We start from the raw sequence: 18,664 nt of genomic DNA, 5'->3' as shown, positions 1-18,664 counted from the left end.
GTTTTGGGGAAGAGTAACGATTTTAAACCCGGAACACACACACAGCTGCCCAGACCCCAGGGAGGGCTGCCTGGAGGCAAGGGCTCTCCCGCTCCTCCCTGTGGGGCTCGCCAGTGAGACCTCACTATTTGCCTAGAGGTTTGAGAATTACCAGTATATCAGAACATTGGCCTTTAAATCCTAATACAATACTTGGCATATGGTAGATCATGAATAAGTGTTTGCTGAATAAATGGATAAACAATTGAAATCCAAATTCCACGATCTGACCTTATAAGAGATTTTTGGATTAGTGGTTCCCTTGGGTTGTTTCCACGTACAACATCCTACCCTCTCGCTGTGACGGCCCGTGTCTTATCCACGAGCAGGGGTGTGCGTGTGCTCCAGAGGCTCCCGTCCGTGCCCTGGGCCCTGGCGGAGCCTGTGACCGCTGGGGCGGGAGCCTGGCAGCGCTGCTGGGCTTGCTCTGTGCAGCTCCTCCCCTAAAGTTCCATGCACAGAATCATGGTGTGGGAGGCAAACTGGAAAAGGTAGACCCTGACTTCTCTTGAACTTCTCTTCAATTTGATCCAGGTTGGCATGCAAAGCTGCAACCTACCTTTTACTGTCATCTCATTCCCGTGTTAACTCATAGCCAAACAGATTTGCCTGGTGATCAATGAAATCACATGCACGTTGGCACGCTGCACCCCTTCACTTCCCTAAATCCTGCCTGCTCTTCCAGGTGTGGGTGGAGGGTCATCTCCTCGGTCAGCTTTCCCCTCCCTCCCGGCCACTGTTCTCTCTGAACTGTGAAGTCCTTTATGACATTAGTCCAAGCCCTTTGTGAAGTGTGGGGGTTGGGAGCCAGTTCTGTGGTGAGATTGTCTGGGCTTGAATCCTGACACTTCCATTTACGAGCTGTGTGTCCTTGGCAAAGTTACCTAACTTCTCTGTACCTCTGGGCCTTACCAATGGTTCATGTGAGGAGCTTAGACTCACTGGGGAGATGGGTTTCTTGGAGGCCCATTTCAAAGGATCAAGAAAGACCACAGACTAACCAGGTTCAACTCTGTTGGCATCCACTCCTTTGCATGCCAGGACATAAAGGTTGGCGTGGTCCCAACTGGAGAGTTTATGTTTTATAGATCCCAGGCACCAGCCTGTAAAACAACCCGCTTTTACTCTCAGAGGCTTAGCCGCCAGGTTTCTTCAGTGTCTGTGCAGGAAGCCAGCATCCCTAGGCCTTCCCCTCTGGGCGTTTAGAGCTCAGACATTAAAGTCAGATAGATCTGGACATGAACCCTGCTATTGACTGTGTGAGCTCAGGGAAATGCGTGACCTCTTTGAGTCTGTTCTCTCAATGATACATGGAAATGATAACACCCACCTCGTGGTGTGAGAATTAAAGGGGTTAGTGCCCAGCAAGTGCTTGCCTGGGATCTGGCACCCAGGAGGCAATCAGCATTGGTTATTCATACCCACTATTTGTAAACTGCTTTCACAGAGCACATGGACATTTGCCGCTGTTGTCTGGTGGGTTTATCTGACATCTGGTGCTCGCTCAGATGAAGCTTCGAGAACTTCTTTTTGTTCAAATGTGAAAGAGCTTCTTTCATTCCAGTGTGTGCGTGCGTACCTGTGTACAGACACTGTGTATATGTGCATGTATGTGTACAGACACTATATGTGTTCATGTGTGTGTACGCTCTGTGCATGTGTACAGACACTGTGCACGTACGTGTACAGACACTGTGTGAGTGTATGTGTATAGACACTGTATGTGTGAGTGTATGTGTACAGACACTCTGTGCACATGTACACATATATGCATACTATGTGTGCATGTATGTGTACAGACTCTGCATGTGTGTGTGTATGTATACAGACACTATGTGCATGTGTGCATGTGTGTGTACAGACACTGTATGTGTGTGTACAGATATTCTGTGTATGTGTGCATGTATGTGTACAGACACTCTGATCTTTATAATGGTTTCAGACATCCTTTAAATGAACTGAGGAAAATGGAATAATTAAGCGATACTGCTTTTAAAAACCAAAATTCTGGTAGGGCACAGAGGGGTAGAAGACAAGGAGAGCAGAACTCAATGAGCAGAGAAGGGACTCTCGGGGCACAGTGGAGTCAGGACCTCGGAGGAAGGGAAATCATGGCAGTAATATTCAGACTCCGTAAAATTAGATCCAACATTAATCTTGTGAGTTACAGACTCATTAGCTGTGGGGCTGAACGTAATAGCCTCAGCTTCCCCCCAGGACACCTAACATTGTTAAGGACGGCACACCCGCTCCGCTCGCGGAAGCCTGGGAAGGTATCTCACCTCTGATGGAGAAGCTCAGGCTCGCAAGCGTCCGTCTGCATTAGCAGGTAGGAAACATCAAGGCATCGCACTTGTCATGTTCACATGCCAGTGCTGTCTGCGGAAGCATCCACTGCCAGACTGAGGAGCTGGGGTGGAGACGGCAGCTGGAAGGCAGTGGGCATGTCAAACCTCCAGCATGTACCACTAAGCACCCCCGTCCCCCGAAAGCTCAGCGTTCCTGAGGAGGACAGTTCCCCCGACAGGACAGCTGCCTCTTAAGCAGTATTGTTAAAGTAGAGGCTCCATCTCTGGGCGGGAAGGAGCCAGGGCTCAGAACTAAACGGGGCGTTTCTAACAAAGGATCCTTGTTTGCAGTCTGTTTACAGTGCCTGCTAACAGTGCTAATAATAGGAAAATCACTTCATTTCCGCAGAAGGCAGCGTTCGTGGGAAGATGACATTAAGACGAGTCAGAACACAAGCAGGAAGCTGCGTCCCATTACTCTGCCTCCCTGACCCAAGGACTCTGAAATGGTTACTTCTGTGGCTAGAGACCCTCCCCTGTGCCCCAGCCGCTCTCCCACTACTTCTTTGATGAGACCCTGGCCCCTGAATTTGCCTCGTCCTGCCTGCACAGGCCAGGTTGGCTTATACCCGGTTTTCATGTCAGAACTGATACACATCTGCAGGAACGGGAGCGATGAAGCTACTTATGTAAAGCCAGCACAGCTTGAAGTGGGAATTTAAGCCCAAAGCTTCCGACTAGCTTGTCATCTGATTCAACTTAGTGAAAAATATGTCTATTGAATATACATGATATCAGGAGCCGTGAGCGCGATGCCTCCACATTTGCACTCCTCTGTTGTTCTTATCATAGCTGGCTCTGTGCAACTCTTACATTTTGAGTTTCTTCCAGGTTGGGCTGTGCCATGCTTATTGTGCCTACAGAGTAGTAAGTGCTTTGGGGTAAATCAGTGAAAGGTAGACATGGTCTTTATCTACACTTGCTTATCACTGGTGGGGCTGACTTGTTTAAGTCAACTGCAGTACCAGTCAGACTGTGACAACTGCATCCATCCATCCATCTGTCCATCCATCCATCCATCTATCCATCTGTCCATCCATCATTTGTCCATCCGTCCATCCATCCGTCCATCCATCCGTCCATCCATCCATCCATCCATCCATCCATCCATCCACTCATCTGTCCATTCGTCCATCTGTCCATTCATCCATCTATTCATTTGTCCGTCCATCCATCCGTCTGTCCATCCATCCATCCATCCATCCATCCATCCATCCATCCATCCATTGAACACTTATTGGGCACCTATTATATGCCAGGCACAGTGAGGAGTAGCTATGATTCAAAGACAAATAAGAATGAGTCTCTAATGTCAAGGACTTCTCAGTTTGTAGAGAGAGAGAGACATGTAAAGAGTTGAGTTATAAGACAGGGTGGTATTCCACTTACGTAAGATATCTTGAGTAGTCACAGTCATAGACAAAGAAAACAGAATGGTGGTTGTTAGGGGCTGGGGAAGGGAGAATGTGGATTTATTGTTCAATAGGTACAGAGTTTCAGTTTAGGAAGATGAAAATTTCTGGAGATAGATAGTGGTGATGGTTGCACAACAATGTGAATGTACTTAATGCCACAGAAATGCCCACTTAAAAATGGTTAAAATGCTAAATTTCATGTCATGTATATTTTACCATAAAAAGAACCCCCAAACAAATAGGGCAGTAAGTACTCTACAGCCCCAGGGCAAGCGGCCCTGGAGCCCAAGCCTGGCCCGGTGGCCTGGATACTGCCACCTGCCCCAAACCCCAGACCTTTGTGCCCCTGCTTGTCTGGAAGAAGTGTTGGGAGGCTGTAGGAATTGGAGCAAATGGAAGTACAGGATCTGGAGGCATATTTAATCTAAGCTATGGGACAGTTTGCTTCATTATACACATCCCCTTTCCGGAAGCCATGAGTCCTGTCCACAGTGGGGACCAAATTAAAAAGGTCACTTGGCGAATAAAACAGTCACAGTTGTCTCTCACTGCATAAGAACCACAAATTCAGTTGCTTAAAACAACCACCACCCTTTATTTGCTCACGACTCAGCTCTGGGCTGGGCTAGCTGGGTGCTGTCTCAGCTCCGCGTGGTGTTGGCTGGACTCCCTATGGGTTTGGGGCTGGAAGAGTCAAGATGGCCTTAATGCATGGCGCCTCAGCCGCTTGATGGGGAGAGCGGGGGCTGGCTGTGCCTCCTTGTCCTCCCGGAACATCATATTTAATGAGTCGGATTGATTTTTATTAAATTTTAATCACCTTCAACCCATGGAGATTTGCAAACATCATTTGGCAAAGTTGCAGCAATTAATAAATAGAAACCACTTAAAAATTCATTATGCTTTTAATTTTCGCCATCAGTCATTTTACATAATTTGCTAGACACTGTAGTAGCTTTCTTAGGATTTATAATTTGTTTTGTTTCAAGTGGCACATCATATGCATTCGCTACTATATCGTTTCTTGTGTTCATCTTTATATGCTTTTTTTTAATCCTCACCTGAAGACATTTTTGCATTTATCTTCAGATATAGCAGGAGGGAGAGAGGGACGAAGAGAGAGAGAGAAACATCGATGTGAGAAAGACACACCGAGTGGTTGCCACCCACACGACCCCACCAGGGCTGGGGACAAACTACAACCGAGGTTCGTGCCCCTAGTGGGAACAGAACCTGGGACTCTTCTGTCCACGGGCCGACGCTTTAACTGCTGAGCCAAACCGGCCAGGGTGATATGCTTAATAACTTTTATTGATTCTTGAATTAAATTGATTTAACAGAAACACTTATTTCTTATAAAGCTATAGAAAGTATAGATATCACTATTAGAATATTGTTTATTAAGGCTAATTTTCTAAATTTTAAAAAATTTATTTTTCTTTATTGATGAGAGAGAGAGAGAGAGAGAGAGAGAGAGAGAGAGAAACATCCATGAGAGAGAACATCGACTGGCCACCTCCTGCATGCCCCCCACTGGGGACCAGGCCCACAACCTGGCATGTGCCCTGACATGGAATCCAGCCGGCAACCTCTTGGTGCAGGGTCGATGCTCAACCACTGAGCCACACCGGCCGGGCTCTAAATTCCTTTTTTTTTATCCTCACCTGAGGACATTTTTCCATTTTTTGTTCAGGTAGAGTGGGAGGGAGGGAGAAGAACAGAGAGAGAGAGAAACATCGATGTGAAAGGGACACATCGAGTGGCTGCCACCTGCACGACCGACCAGGGCCAGGGACAGACTGCAACCGAGGTACGTGCCCTTAGCGGGAACCGAACCCGGGTCTCTCTGGACCGCAGGCCGACACTCTAACCGCTGAGCCAAACCGGCCAGGGCTAAATTCCTTTTTTATTTTCAAATGTTGACTCCTATTTTATACGTTATGTTGAAGTACAAACATCTCTACATTTAAAAGATTTTGTTCTTTCAAATGCATTATTGTGTGAAACTGATGTTTGAATTGTTTTTCTCATTGATAAATACAATTTTTTTATGAAACCATGCACTTTGGCAGAATATGATTGCCATGATGATGGGTATCTGTCTCTGAACAGCGAACTCAGAGCATTGTTTGCACCCCACACGGACATCCTAGCACCACTCATATGTTTTTGTAAATGTAATCAAATTATTTTGTATTGGAGAAATAAAAAGCGTTGTGTGATTTTGTAAGATTTGCACAGTGCAAAAGATGTTCAGGTTATCTGGACTTCACACAGTAACAGAAAGTACTCTAGGTTTCTTTTCATTATTAATATCATTGCTTATTCTCTGCAGACAGAATATTAGGGGTTAGGATATTTACATGGAACATTAATAAGCGTATCCATACTTGGTTACCTCTTTGTTCTGCGAATTTGTTTTTAATATTTTATTTATAAATTCTTCAGTTCATAAATATTGAAACACTACACTTACTACATAAACAAGAATTTCAGAGCACAAATACAATAAAAGTAACAACTATTTAGAATAAGTGGCACCCACATGATTTTAGTATACTGATAAACCAGGATGTCAATGGCATGGCGTGCTTTGTGATAAACGAGCATACGAGGGGCCCATTTATCAATGGTTCTTGTGACAGCCTATGACAGTTAGCCTGAATGAATGAGCTTAATTTAGAGTTTTAATTATTTATTACTTTTATTGTTTGCTACAATAATCATTATACTATTTACCAATCTAAACAAAAATCTTTCAGTGTTATCACAGTCACTGTGCTATACTAGCGAACATTGACTGAAGACATTTCGAGGCGGAGAGTAGATCTGTGAAATCCAAGGTTCTTTCTGGTTTGGGGAGATTCTGGGAGGACAGTGGCTTTGCCAACAGCAAGAGGAAAGCAGGAAGCAATTTCCTGCAGACTGGAAAGAGGCTGAGGTCGGGGCTCTGGGGGGGAGGTGACCAATCACTGCTTGGTGTCAATGACTCGGAGGGGAGGCCAGACCTCAGAGACATGGCTGTGTGGCGCCCAGGGAGGCTGGAACTGGCACTGGGCTCCCGTGCTTCCAGCTAGGAGTGAGCAGGAGGTTGCGGTGAAAGACTAGGACCAGCTGAGACTTCTCAGCAGAAACAAGTGAGACAATGACCAACAGCTGCGGGAGGAGCTGCCCAGTGCTTGGTGCTATGTAAGCCCCCAGAAGCTTTGCCCAACCTCCTGGGGAGCCCCAGTGAAAGCTGATATTGAATTTCCTGCTACCCAAGCAAGAAGCAGGGCAAAGTTCGATTTAATTTATTTATTTTTTAAATGAAGAGTTGGGCCCTGGCCAGTTTTGCTTAGCGGTAGAGTGTCAGCCCGTGGACCAGAGAGTCCCGTGTTTGGTTCCCAATAAGGGCACGTACCTTGGTTTCAGTTTGTCCTTGGCCCTGGTTGGGATCAGGTGGGTGGCAGCCAGTTGATGTGTCTCTCTCACATTGATGTTTTTCTCTCTCTCTTCCTCCCTCTCTCCCTCCCGCTCTATCTGAAGATAAATGCAAAAATAAAAATTGAAGAGGTGGTTTAACCAGTACTCAGGAGTCTGCAATTCATATCTAGTTTCTCCCTCGTGTGAATGTGTGTCAAACAAGTTAAGTAAGCATAGTCCTAACCTAGGCAATGCCAACTTAGATATATAAGGTCAGGCAGAGCAACAAACATTGACTACAATGAATGAAGTCGTTGTGCTCAGTATAGAGTGTCAATGGCACACATCCAACATATATATATATATATATATATATATATATATATATATATATCCTTGAATAAATTATATGCAAGAAAAAGGTTAAAATGTCTTGGGTTGGGGGTGGGGGATGAAGGGAACATCTTTAGATCCTGGTTTGAACAAACCATCGGTAAAAAGCAATTTTGGATACCAGGAAGCATTTATGGCAAAACATTAACAGCTGTTGAATCGGGTGATACATAGATGAATGCTCACTGTGCTCTCTTTTCTACTTCTCTATACCTTAAAAAAACCCTTGCAACTAGGTAGAGGTAGCCCAGTATCAGAATTCTGGCCAATGAGATGTAGGAGATCCCTGGGGAAGTCTTCCTTTTCTCTCCCCAAAAGACATGCCTTCATGAGCTGAAACCTTTGGGCTCTTGTTTTTTTTTTCTTTCTTTCTGCCTGCAACATGGATATGATGCCTGGAGGTGCAGCAACCTTCTTGTGACCAAGGCAACCAAATTCACAAGCTCAGGATAGGACGTCAGGAAGGTAAAAGGAGCTGGGGACAGTAATAGTGTCATGGAGCTGCTGTAACAGCCCTGAACGGATTGTCCTGATTTCCTGTCATATAAGGAAAAGAACCACTCTATCAAACCATGGTGTAGGTTAAGAAATGTGCTCACCTCTAAATAATGGAATTCCTGACTTCTGTGGCTTTAAAAAGTGAGAAGTTTTATTGGCTCTTTCAACAAGTCTGGGAATCAAAATTTCCGGCTGGTAGGGTAGCACTGTTATGTTAAGCACTGCCTTGTGGAGGAGTTATTTATACCTCACCAATGAGATTGGGAACCTTGTGGATCTCTGACAGTTCCCACCACTTATGGTACTAAGTAACATTTGTTGAATTAATACACTGTAACTACCTGGGGTTTTGATTTTCTGAAATTCTACCACTGCAGTGCAAGAGGCAAGGCGTTCTGAGATTCACTCCAAACCATAAGTGGTTGTAGCCTTCCACTCGGATCTGCCAGGCATTTTTCAGGACGTTTCTCCTTGCTTTCTGGATTTGTGACACCTGAAACCCAGTTCTGTCTGGAACGACAGCAACCTGGTTCACTGCCGTATACGAAATCCCTTATCAAGGGAGCACGGTGCATTTCCAAGACGCAGGGCCACTGGGGCAAAGTGTGCCGATAATAATGCCAACTACCATTTATTGAATGTGTACCAAGTACCAGGCTCTGTGCTAGGCCCTTTATGTTCTCATTTAATCCCTTCAAGTGGACTGGTAGTACTCTATCCCCATTTTTTGGATAAAGAAACCAAGGTTGAAAGAAGTTAAGAAACTTGTAGCTACCAAGGGGTCTGCATATTCTTGACAGGTCCGCTGCACCAGCGCAGTGACACAGCCACTGTCGCAGCCTCTGCGGCCTAGAATGGTGCACAGACTCCAGTTTCCCGAGTCCCAAGGTCAGATGGCGGGGAACAGTGGAGGATGCAAGGGAACGACGCTAATGGAGAATTTTGTAGGGGCCGGGAGCTGCACTGCAAAAGAATTCTGGACCACTAATAGCATGCCAGTTTGAGAGAACCCGAGCAATTCTGGGGTCCCAGAGCTTGTCCCTTAGTCCCAAGCAACGCAAGACCAGCACCCTCCGCCTCCACATTCCCCCACTCAGGCGAAACTGCTGGAACGGTGAAGGGCGGTACACACCGTACCCTTCCGCAACCTCCCACCTCCTCCAGACGCACGTGTTTAAAACGTCCCCGAGCCTCCCCACACCACCTCCCCAAAGCGAGGCCTCGCTGCAAGGTTGGCCTCGAGTTTCCTCCGAGAGGCGGGCGCGCACAGCCGCAGCGACGGCGCCCCGGCGCCCAGCGCCGCCGCCGCCCCGCCACCCACCGTCCCCAGCCCCCGCCGCCGCAGTCTCCGCCCGCCGGGGCCGAGGGTGGGGCGCCGAGAGGGGCGGGGGACCCCGGCGAGCAGCCTGTGTGCTGGCAGCGGCAGAGGCGGCGGTAGCAGCAGGTGGAACGAGCCCGCGGCGAGCAGCTCTTGGCCTGAAAAGCCGCCAGGGTAGCCGCTGGGGCGGGAGGAGGCCCGCTGGGCTGGAGCCCGTGCCTCCGGAGTGCCAGCCTAGTTTCGGGGAACTTGGGTGACCGAGGCCGGCGGGCCAGGGCCGCAGCGGAGGTGGGGTGCGCGTAAGGGCGCACAGCAGCCCTGGAAGCCGCGTTAGGAGCTCGGGTCCAGGGGGACTGGGCTCTTCGGATACCTGACGAGCCGCTCTGTCGGGATAGAGCCGCCGCCGGCTCTGGGATTCGGGAGGAGCGCGGAGCGCGCCCGGCATCTCGCTGGACACTGTCCGATTGCGCCTCGGTGGCGCGGGAGGGTCCGGTGCGGCGCGCTGCCTCCCCTCTTCGGCGTGGGAGCGGAAAGCACTGGGCTCTTCTGGGAGTCCGGGGACTGGAGCCCCCGCACCGTCCTCAGCGGGGTCCTCGCACCCCTTGCCGTGCCTGTCCAGGGGGTTCGCTGGTTGGCAGCAATCTGCAGGAGTTCTCGACCGATCTGATTTCTTCAGTTCGGAGACGGTTCCCGCCAACGACGCTCCACGCACCTTTCCGGTCTGTGCGGGCGGGCTGACCCCCCGAGTCGCCGGAGCCCGTGGAATCCTGTTCCTCTTCACTGACCCTTGAGTCTCTCTCCGCGTGGTGTGCCGCCTCCCAGCCACTGGCCTCGAGGGGAGGGTGCCGGCGTGGCTTCTTTCTGTCCCCCTCTGGAGGGAGCGCAGCCCTTGAGGCGGACACTGGCCTTCTCGGGCATCACTGCGTGGCGGGACTGGGGTGCAGGCGGCCCGGCCGCCGGCCATGGCCTTCACTTTCGCCGCTTTCTGCTACATGCTGTCCCTGGTGCTGTGCGCTGCGCTCATCTTCTTCGCCATCTGGCACGTGAGTAACCGGCAGCGGCTTCTAACTATTTCCTTTCGCCTCAAACGCACTCCTGGCCACTTTCTTCCCTAGTTTCTCTAAAATGCCATCTCACTGTCTCTACGTGGCGAGTGTGGGCGGACTGGGAGGCCAGCCATGGCGCATCTGCAGATTAGACCCTCTGTCACGCCCTGTCCCGGGGCGCGAACTGTTCGGGCATCCCGAGCCCAGGGGCGCGGGGCGCGGGGCGCGAGCAGAGATCCGGCCACTGGTGGAGGCCGAGGGACCGCTGGTTCCCGAGCAGGGCACCCTGGAGTGGTGTTGACAACCCTCTTACCCCTCTACATCCCGGGCCCCCTCCTCTCAATCCCCCCGCAATTAGTCAAGTAACTATAACAACTAAACATTTAAAATGTCAGCATCTGTGGTGGGCTGCGTTTAGACATAATTGGAGACAAAGTGGAAAGACGACGGGAGTGCCTTGTAAGAGAAAGTAGAGAGAGGCTGGGCCAGGGAGGGGAGGGACGACCAGGTCGTGGCGTGGCGTTTGACATAGAAGAGTGAGGAGGCGAGGGAGACGGGGGCAGGACAGGGATGAGCGAGGCTTTGGAGGAGAGTCACGCAGACAGAGGCTCAGAAGAGCAGGTGACCTCCTTTGTTCTCCTGAGGCCCGAGACATCCAGCTCCTCGAGACCCCCTGCAGGTGACAGACCATGTGGGCCACCAGCATCTCTAGTGGGCACCAGCTTTCCTACCATCCTTTCAGGGGGCTCCCCCAGGCGAGGGCACTCTAGTGTGTTCCAACCATGAAGGTGCGCTCTGGGAGTGGGAGCCGCCGGCTCTGGAAAGAAGTAGGAAGAGGCAGCGAGCAGCTGGAAGGAGCTCTAGTCCTCTTACCGAGCATTGGGCAAGTCCGCCAGACTCGGGCCTGCCTTCCCCCAGGTGAAGCTCTCTACCCTCGCCCCCAGAGAGTTGGTGGCCGGAATGGCTAAGGTCAAGGGATTTAGAAGGGACACCCACAGTGTATCATCTCCCACCAGTAACAGTCTTGCCCTGCCCAGCAATTCAGGGCACAGGGGAGCTCCTGAGATGAATTCCTTGAGGCACGGTTCTGGGGAGCCTTGGAGAACAGCGTGCTCTCTAAGTGGAGGTTGACGAGGAATGAAGACCAGAAGAAAATTGCAGGCTGGTTGAGATTTGGTGTTTAGTACAAGTGGTTTCTAGAGTGAGTGTTTATCTGAAAATAGAACTAAGCAGCTAGAGCATTTCCTGTTCAAGGAGAAGAGGGAACCCTGGGGAGGAGGAAGGCTTCTGACCATGTCACCTTAGGAAAGAGACTTTCTGGTCACCTTCCACATCTCAAAGGTGAGAAAGTGGACCTGGGCGATCTCCACGCCTCCCCTTATGTCTAAGGTGAAGTTCATGAGCCAGTTGATTTAGGAATCAGGGTGAGAGAGAAGGAGTTCAGACCCGGGAATTCCCGGCGGATCAAAAATCCTTCGAGTGAGAAATAGTGGGATTTTGCACCCTCTCTTCCTCTGCCCTGGAATTCTAGGTCTAATCTACAGTAGAGAATTGAGCCTTGCAGTTGTTGACAGTTGTTAAGGAAAGACAGAACTTCGCCTAATTTAGAATAAAAAGGGGAGCAGAACAGATCACGCCCCAGCAATGCAGCAGAACTTGCTCACCGGTTTTAAAGGAGCCTCTTCAGCTTCTTTGGATTTGGCAAGTTATCTGCATTCTGGGGGGCTAACTACAGTACTCCCCTTTCTCAGAGTAACTTCATTTGCTATTTCTTTATGTGTTTGCCTTGGCCAGAGGGCGGCAGGTAGCGGAGAGCTCCATCAAGCTGTCGGGCACGGAGTTCTCTGAACTAGCCCCTGAAGCAGAGCTGGTAACCAGAAAGAATAATTTCCTCTCCCTCGGGAAGATTATAAATAATTCAAGGGCAGATTGATTAAATGGATGCTGGTGCTACTGGTTGACTAATAGACATTTGAATCAAAACCAGGCATCGTCCCATATTGGCCCCTGTTTTCCGGGTCTCCAACGTTCACCCTTCTGTCCAGGGGTCACTGCATGGTCGGAATCTAAGTCTGGGTCAGGTCCTGATACCCAGTGGAAGTAGCGAGATTCCAGTTTCTAAGAATAAAAATAACTTGTGCTCTTTGAATTCAAATGACAATAACTTCCCAAGTCTCAGCCCCTCTTCCGTTCCGAGTCTTTTCCTTCTCTGTCTCCATATCAAACAGCCTGAAGCCCCACCACATTGATTTGGTTCCTGACTATTGAAAGGGAAAATCTGAGACATTGATTTCAGTGCACAGTGTATGTGTGGGTGTTGATTACATGGTGGAAATTATTTCCATCAAAATTTAGAAGAGTGAGTGCTATATAGACTCAGTGTTTGCATTTTTTCCAGCTTCCTATATTCCGTATATATTTCTTGATCTGATGAGCCATACTGATTGCTTAGCATATATTGATATCCCAAATAAAGAACTGGGCACTTACTATACAGCAATTAAAAGGCCATGTCTAGGCCATGTTGTGTACGATGAAGATGGCGCGTTTTTCTAACTGAACCGCATATTCCTACTTAGAGGTAATAATAGCAGCTACTTTATCGAGTGCCTGCAGTAGCCCAGTTCTAGGTGCTCTAAGAACCTCTCAAATGGACCTCCAGCTATTTACCTTCGCCTTCTCCCCCCTGGGGCTCTGGGAGCAAAGATGGATGTCGCCAGCCACACACACGATGTGTTTTTCAAGTCTTGGTGTTTACTTTGAAAATTTATCTTCATTTGTTTTCGAATGAAAATATTTCAAATTATCAATTAATTTATTTTATATCAGCCACTGTCTTTGAGTACATTTGTCACATTTGGAAGATGTGCACAAAAATGAGTTGTTTGGGTGTGTGTGTGTGTGTGTGTGTGTGGCTTTGCATTCCTTCAGGCACATGGCCTCTGACTGTCCAGACAGCCCTTTAGTCCTTACAGTTGACCTTTTACAAATGAGGAAACCGTGGATCAGAGAGGCTGTGAAATTTGCCCAAGGCTGCACAGCTGGTATGTGTTGGAGCTGGGATTTAAGCTGAGTTTGAGACTCTTATGCTCATGTCCTGTTTCTAACTCTTGTGACTGTCATTGATGGTTTAACTTTGATAACAGTGGGTAATATTTTTACTCAAAGAATACAATCTTTTCTCTGTATAAACAAAATATTTGGAGTTGGAATTTCTGGTTGGAGTTATAACAAGAAGAAGATACTAAAACACACTATATATTCTTTTTTTTTTTAAATATGTTTTTATTGAATTTTTTTTTTTTAGAGAGAGAGGAAGGGAGAGGTAGAAACATTGATGTGAGAAAGAAATATCGATCAGCTGCCTCCTGCACGCCCCCTACTGGGGATTGAACTCACAACCCGGGCATGTGCCCTGACTGGGAATTGAACCAGGATCTCTCAGTCCATGGGACGACACTCAATCCACTGAGCAACACCGGCTGGGCTATATATCCTTTTTAAAAAGAGGAAATTCTATTTCATTTGTTCATAATTACCTTTTCTGCTTATAAAATGATACAGGTTCACTGCTGAAAAATTTAGAAAATACAGGAACATATGATGGAACAAAATCACCACTCACCTTGTCATCCAGAAAAGACTTAGGTGTCTTCGCTTCCAATCATTGTATATGTGTATATTTCTAAAAGTTGCACGTGGATGTTTAGAAAGAGAAAAAAGTGTTGTAACGGGTTTCAGATGTGAAGTGATGTCTATTTCCAGCCAATATAAAATGAACAGTGTTTATCCGAAAGAGCCCTCTCAGCTCCCCCGTGGTGGAGCCTGTTTGCTGATTATTTGTATAAACACAGATGAAACCATCCTTTGAAAAGATCAACGATTCATTACCAGTTGTTTCAGGTTTTTAAGATTTTAAAACTCCCGAGTTATGACAACATACAAATAAAAGAAATTCCCAACAATATCCCTTTGGATTCACAGCAGCCTTTGTTACCAGAGAGTGTTAATGGGTTCCGACTGACGCCAAGAAAAGAAGTACACGTGTACTGAGAGGCAGTTTTGCTGGGCCAGAGGTCTTTGTAGCTGAGCCTTCCAGCCAGTTCCACTGCCACAGATTCAGCCTCTGGAAACCGAGTAAATTGCTCAGTCTCTCAAATTATTCCTCTGGAAACCAAAAATGGGTTTATGTGAAGGTAGAATACCCAGGGGCGACAGTGGCCTTTCTTCCCAAGACCCTCCTTTGGCCATGCCTCACCTCATCTCCCCTTTTTGTCCAGGTCACTTATCCCCTTCCATCCTCCCTTATCCTCTGTCACCCTCCTGCCTTGTTCCCATTGCCTCACAGCTATGGTCCAAGGAAGCTCCATGACACCAGTGACCCTTCCTGATTCACCATCGCTTCTCCGGAGCCCGGGACAGTGCCTGGCACGTAGAAGGGGCTTGGTCAATCCTTGTAGAATCATTTCTGGTTCCCTTCTGGCTTGGCACACTTCTGGGTGGCGTGGTAACTCATTTCTGATTGGTTTCTGCCTACTGCTCAGGGGCGCTCCCTCGGCGGTTTGGGTACATGCCTTTTCTGCTGTACCCTGGCACTCCGGAACGTTGGACACTTCAGCTGTTGTAGAAGCATCTGGCCATTACATGGCAGGGGAGCTGGTCTGCTGCAGAGGCACAGCCCAGGAGCAGTACTGGCTGCATCTGGGGAAAATACCTTCGTCAAGGTGTGACGTTTGTGCCGTCTGGGCCACCGCACCCTGGCTGGTGTTGAGGTGCTGGCTGGTGATTTTCCATAAACTCCCCCTGAAAGAGAAGGCTTACGTCATCATTGTATCCCCCCCCGTCAGGATAAGGGAGAGGTGGGAAGGATGCGGAATTCAGAGATGACCTAAAACAGCCCGGCACCGGCCCCCACGCCAGCTGCTCGGTGAGGTTTCAAGGCCTCGCTGGGGTGGGATGCTGTCGGGGTGCGCTAACACTGGACTTCCACGTTAGGGGTGCCGAACAAACCCTGAGGGCAGTGGAGGCCTGTGCCAGGTCCTTGGAGCGCCCACCTCTACAGCCCTGAAGCCAGGCCCGGGCAGAGTTCCCCGGGATTTCGAGGCCGGATGGCCTCACCTGTGCTGTTTGCAGCCCCTCTGGCTGCTGGCCCGTGGTCTCCTCGCATCCGCAGGGCCGTGCGCTGTGGTCTCTGGACCTGTGTTCTGTGCTCCCCTCCCTCCCAGGAAGCTTCCTCGGACCCCTCCCCCCTTGGAGATGTGCTGCCTGGACAGAGACTCGCCAGCCTGCTTGTCACATCACCTGGCTCCACCGAGGACTTGGCCTCTGGTCATAGTCCCCCCATCGTGCACCACACCTGGGCCCGCCCTTCAGGGGCGAGCCCCGGGCTTTCTCACTCCCACACTCTGCTGCCAGCTCCTGGCCATCATCATACCTGGGACCATGTCCTCTCGACATCTCGTCCTTCGAAGAGCCGATTCCGTGCCTGCCCCGGGTCATCAGACTTCGGCCTCCTCCACCCGCTCTTACCACCCAGCTGCTGTCCCTGTGTCTCCCCGGAATCCACCCATTTCCCATCTGCTTTCCCCCAGTGCCTGAGGGCTGCTGGGCTGACAGGTGGGCCTGGTCTGACCTCAGTGGGCCTCAGCATCGCCTACTGCTCATCAGTGTGAGCCTGCTCAGTGCTGGCAGCTTCTGCATACTGTCCTAGGTCCTTGTCATTTCTCAGAGTCCCCGGAAGTTCCCCAAGACCGGACCATTTCCTCCCAGCAGGTGACTTCCCTCCAGCTCCATGTTCTGCCCCTCCCCAAACTCCTCTGACTTTGTCCCCACGATTTCTCTTCCTTCCCTGAGTCCAAAGGAGCAGAGTCTCTCCTGTTGGGGTCTGCTCCCTCCTTCTGGCAGACGCATGGCTGCCATGGCTCTGAGCGGACAAGCAAGCCCCTCGGCCCCTGGCCTTCCTGATGCCACCCCGCCTCTTCCCCTGCAGCCAGGTTTTGCCTCGCCTCATCCTGCCTCCCATTTCCTCTTAAAAATTTTTTTTTTTCTTTATTGATTTTTAGAGAGAGGAAGGAAGAGGGAGAGAGAGATAGAAACATCGATGAGCGAGAACATGGATTGGCCGCCTCCTGCACGCCCCCCCACTGGGGATCGGGCCCACAACCTGGGCGTGTGCTCTGACCGGGAATCGAACTGGCGACCTCTTGGTGCGTGGGTTGACGCTCAACCACTGAGCTACAACGGCCGGGCCTGTTTTTTTATTTTCATTCGTACATCAAACATCCATAAAAGTACAGAGACCAATAAAGCCTTCTGCAGCCACTACCCAGAATTAGCAAGGTTAGCATTTTGCCACTTCGGCTTTTATCTATTTTTTAAGGCATTCCTTTCCTTGTTGGCCCCTGCCGAGTGCCCCCACCTCTTCTTGGCCCTGCTCTGGCATGGGCACCGGTGAGCTCCCACCGGCCAGTCCGAGTGCCGTTTAGTGCTCACCGTGACCTTGTGGTGCCCTTGGCATGGCTATCCATGTGCCGCCCTCCTGTGGCTCTCTCTGCACGTTGCTTCTGTGTTCCTCGCCCCCCACCTGTGCCCCCTTCACCCGCCCCTCCGTGGGCTCTTCTTCCTCTCCTTTCATTTTCTAAAAAAATTTACCTTTATTGTTGAAAGTGTTACAGATTTCCTCTCCTTTCACTTACCTGCAGGTGGTCTCCCTGCCTCCCACACCTGTTCCCTGACATAGATTGTGTGGGCTGCCCACCCCCCACCCCACAGTCGGTCCCAGGCTGTCGCCACGCCCTCCTTACTCCACTGCTCCAGTGGGTCCAGCACCACCGGCGCCTCCCCACTCCCGCCTGCCCTTGCTCCGACCCTCTCCATGCCCCGTGGCCCGGCCTCGGCTCAGCTCTCAGCTGCCCTCCCTCAGGGCACCCGGCCCTTCCCAACTGGTCTCCGTGGTTACCCCACGGCCCTTCCTCACACCGGGAGGCTTGCTCGTGTTATTCCCACGCTCAGTGCTTTTCCGGCGTCTCTCACCCGCCAAGTTCAGGGCCCGCAGGCCCGGGGCCCAGCTCGCTGTCCAGCCTCCTGTCTGCATTCTGGGTTCCACACGTTCTCGACCCCGTGCAGTCACCGGAACAGGCTGTTCCATCCCCTTGGAATGTCCTTCACCCACCCTGACCAGCTTTTGTCCTCAGCAAAGTCCCACTCTCTGTTGTATCTGAGCCCCGACCCCCATCCCTGGTCTGAGCCCCACTTTGCACTGGTCACATGGCATTGTGTTTGCCCCTCTGCACCGTATGCACCTCGGGGACAGGAGCGCCACCCTCATCGGTAGCCTCTGCCCAGCACAGGGGTGGCACCGTGGTCAGAGCCCAGTGAGTGAAGAACACATCCATTCAGGATCTGGGTAATTCTCTGTAACCAACCCAACCACTCTTGCTTACTGAGTGGTTTCCCAGACTTACCTGGGTACCTCAGGTCACGTGCACATTCCCGGGCTCCACCAGAGGCCCCCGGAGGCCCAGGCACGGTGGAAGGATGAGCTCAGGCCAGAATCACCTGGTCGAGGGGGCCCAGGAGGGCAGAGCAGTCTGGTTGAAGGAGGAGGCCCCACGGGGCTGAGGCTCAGAGAGGAGCTGCCGTCATTGGCATGGCTGCCAGACAGGGGCTTCAGCCCGTGTGTGCCCCAGGGCCGAGGACGACGGCAGGGCTGGCATAGGCTGTGCTGATTTTATGCTTCAAGATAGGGGTCCCATGGTATTATGTGGAACCCATTTTTGATCAGAGGTGACAGTGAAACACACCCGTCTCCCATCTCTCGATGACCAGGTACGGATGGTCCCTGGTGGCTTCAGTATGTCTGATATTCAATTCCAGGCGGTGTGTTTGCCAGTCAGGTGGCTTCTGGGTTGCTTCCTCTTCTAGTCAGTGGGGGGTCCTTAGGAGAAGAGAATGAGCTGTGTCAGGGCAGAGGGTGAAGTCTGTCCTGGTTCAAACACTGAGGTCGTGCACATGAGTCACAAACTCAGCCCTTTGGGGTTGACAGTGGCTGCTTGGGAGCTTCCAGAGTCAGGGCGTCTGCACCTTGACACGGGTGACTCAGACTCTTGTCTTTTTCCCTTTTTCTTCAAAAATCTTTATTATTTTCATTGGGTCCAATGCGTGGGACAGGGATCCAGGGTGGTTAAAGGCTGCCTTGTGGTT

This window comes from Molossus molossus, unplaced genomic scaffold (genome assembly GCF_014108415.1).
Source record: "Molossus molossus isolate mMolMol1 unplaced genomic scaffold, mMolMol1.p scaffold_m16_p_23, whole genome shotgun sequence".
In the NCBI taxonomy this organism is placed as follows: domain Eukaryota; kingdom Metazoa; phylum Chordata; class Mammalia; order Chiroptera; family Molossidae; genus Molossus; species Molossus molossus.
Note: the sequence above shows the minus strand (reverse complement) of the source record.